The sequence below is a fragment of the Epinephelus lanceolatus genome, unplaced genomic scaffold (genome assembly GCF_041903045.1).
Source record: "Epinephelus lanceolatus isolate andai-2023 unplaced genomic scaffold, ASM4190304v1 scaffold98, whole genome shotgun sequence".
Lineage (NCBI taxonomy): Eukaryota > Metazoa > Chordata > Actinopteri > Perciformes > Serranidae > Epinephelus > Epinephelus lanceolatus.
In genome coordinates this window covers 16,619-20,000 of record NW_027556880.1, presented here as the reverse complement: position 1 = coordinate 20,000, position 3,382 = coordinate 16,619, and positions in this window count along the sequence as shown.

Here is a 3,382-nt window from a genome sequence, read left to right as displayed (position 1 = left end):
GAGGGTGGTACAGGGATTAAAGTGTCCCCTAAGATCTTACTCCAGTGCTGGGTGGAGGTGGGAGAATGAGGCCTGGGACGGTGAGAGTCTCCCCCAGAGAGGGGAGAGGAGAGGGAGGGAGACAGAGAGCCAGAGAGCTGGGTGAAGTGAGGGTGGTACACGGGGGATTAATTCCCCCTTTAATGCCTGCCTCCAGCGCTGGGTGGAGGTGGGAGAATGAGGCCTGGGAGGTTGAGAGTCTCCCCCAGAGAGGGGAGAGAGGAGGGAGGGAGACAGAGAGCCAGAGAGCTGGGTGAAGTGAGGGTGGAACACAGGGGATTAATTCCCCCTTTAATGCCTGCCTCCAGCGCTGGGTGGAGGTGGGAGAATGAGGCCTGGGAGGTTGAGAGTCTCCCCCAGAGAGGGGAGAGAGGAGGGAGGGAGACAGAGAGCCAGAGAGCTGGGTGAAGTGAGGGTGGTACAGGGATTAAAGTGTCCCCTAAGATCTTACTCCAGTGCTGGGTGGAGGTGGGAGAATGAGGCCTGGGACGGTGAGAGTCTCCCCCAGAGAGGGGAGAGGAGAGGGAGGGAGACAGAGAGCCAGAGAGCTGGGTGAAGTGAGCGTGGAACACAGGGGATTAATTCCCCCTTTAATGCCTGCCTCCAGCGCTGGGTGGAGGTGGGAGAATGAGGCCTGGGACGGTGAGAGTCTCCCCCAGAGAGGGGAGAGAGGAGGGAGGGAGACAGAGAGCCAGAGAGCTGGGTGAAGTGAGGGTGGTACAGGGATTAAAGTGTCCCCTAAGATCTTACTCCAGTGCTGGGTGGAGGTGGGAGAATGAGGCCTGGGACGGTGAGAGTCTCCCCCAGAGAGGGGAGAGAAGAGGGAGGGAGACAGAGAGCCAGGGAGCTGGGTGAAGTGAGGGTGGTACAGGGATTAAAGTGTCCCCTAAGATCTGACTCCAGTGCTGGGTGGAGGTGGGAGAATGAGGCCTGGGAGGTTGAGAGTTTCCCCCAGAGAGGGGAGAGAGGAGGGAGGGAGACAGAGAGCCAGAGAGCTGGGTGAAGTGAGGGTGGTACAGGGATTAAAGTGTCCCCTAAGATCTGACTCCAGTGCTGGGTGGAGGTGGGAGAATGATGCCTGGGAGGTTGAGAGTCTCCCCCAGAGAGGGGAGAGAGGAGGGAGGGAGACAGAGAGCCAGAGAGCTGGGTGAAGTGAGGGTGGTACAGGGATTAAAGTGTCCCCTAAGATCTGACTCCAGTGCTGGGTGGAGGTGGGAGAATGATGCCTGGGAGGTTGAGAGTCTCCCCCAGAGAGGGGAGAGAGGAGGGAGTGAGACAGAGAGCCAGAGAGCTGGGTGAAGTGAGGGTGGTACAGGGATTAAAGTGTCCCCTAAGATCTTACTCCAGTGCTGGGTGGAGGTGGGAGAATGAGGCCTGGGAGGTTGAGAGTCTCCCCCAGAGAGGGGAGAGAAGAGGGAGGGAGACAGAGAGCCAGAGAGCTGGGTGAAGTGAGGGTGGAACACGGGGGATTAATTCCCCCTTTAATGCCTGCCTCCAGCGCTGGGTGGAGGTGGGAGAATGAGGCCTGGGACGGTGAGAGTCTCCCCCAGAGAGGGGAGAGAAGAGGGAGGGAGACAGAGAGCCAGGGAGCTGGGTGAAGTGAGGGTGGAACACGGGGGATTAATTCCCCCTTTAATGCCTGCCTCCAGCGCTGGGTGGAGGTGGGAGAATGAGGCCTGGGACGGTGAGAGTCTCCCCCAGAGAGGGGAGAGAAGAGGGAGGGAGACAGAGAGCCAGGGAGCTGGGTGAAGTGAGGGTGGAACACGGGGGATTAATTCCCCCTTTAATGCCTGCCTCCAGCGCTGGGTGGAGGTGGGAGAATGAGGCCTGGGACGGTGAGAGTCTCCCCCAGAGAGGGGAGAGAAGAGGGAGGGAGACAGAGAGCCAGGGAGCTGGGTGAAGTGAGGGTGGTACAGGGATTAAAGTGTCCCCTAAGATCTGACTCCAGTGCTGGGTGGAGGTGGGAGAATGAGGCCTGGGACGGTGAGAGTCTCCCCCAGAGAGGGGAGAGGAGAGGGAGGGAGGGAGACAGAGAGCCAGAGAGCTGGGTGAAGTGAGCATGGAACACAGGGGATTAATTCCCCCTTTAATGCCTGCCTCCAGCGCTGGGTGGAGGTGGGAGAATGAGGCCTGGGAGGTTGAGAGTCTCCCCCAGAGAGGGGAGAGAAGAGGGAGGGAGACAGAGAGCCAGAGAGCTGGGTGAAGTGAGCATGGAACACAGGGGATTAATTCCCCCTTTAATGCCTGCCTCCAGCGCTGGGTGGAGGTGGGAGAATGAGGCCTGGGAGGTTGAGAGTCTCCCCCAGAGAGGGGAGAGAAGAGGGAGGGAGACAGAGAGCCAGAGAGCTGGGTGAAGTGAGGGTGGAACACGGGGGATTAATTCCCCCTTTAATGCCTGCCTCCAGCGCTGGGTGGAGGTGGGAGAATGAGGCCTGGGACGGTGAGAGTCTCCCCCAGAGAGGGGAGAGAAGAGGGAGGGAGACAGAGAGCCAGGGAGCTGGGTGAAGTGAGGGTGGAACACGGGGGATTAATTCCCCCTTTAATGCCTGCCTCCAGCGCTGGGTGGAGGTGGGAGAATGAGGCCTGGGACGGTGAGAGTCTCCCCCAGAGAGGGGAGAGAAGAGGGAGGGAGACAGAGAGCCAGGGAGCTGGGTGAAGTGAGGGTGGAACACGGGGGATTAATTCCCCCTTTAATGCCTGCCTCCAGCGCTGGGTGGAGGTGGGAGAATGAGGCCTGGGACGGTGAGAGTCTCCCCCAGAGAGGGGAGAGAAGAGGGAGGGAGACAGAGAGCCAGGGAGCTGGGTGAAGTGAGGGTGGTACAGGGATTAAAGTGTCCCCTAAGATCTGACTCCAGTGCTGGGTGGAGGTGGGAGAATGAGGCCTGGGACGGTGAGAGTCTCCCCCAGAGAGGGGAGAGGAGAGGGAGGGAGGGAGACAGAGAGCCAGAGAGCTGGGTGAAGTGAGCATGGAACACAGGGGATTAATTCCCCCTTTAATGCCTGCCTCCAGCGCTGGGTGGAGGTGGGAGAATGAGGCCTGGGAGGTTGAGAGTCTCCCCCAGAGAGGGGAGAGAAGAGGGAGGGAGACAGAGAGCCAGAGAGCTGGGTGAAGTGAGCATGGAACACAGGGGATTAATTCCCCCTTTAATGCCTGCCTCCAGCGCTGGGTGGAGGTGGGAGAATGAGGCCTGGGACGGTGAGAGTCTCCCCCAGAGAGGGGAGAGAAGAGGGAGGGAGGGAGACAGAGAGCCAGAGAGCTGGGTGAAGTGAGGATGGAACACAGGGGATTAATTCCCCCTTTAATGCCTGCCTCCAGCGCTGGGTGGAGGTGGGAGAATGAGGC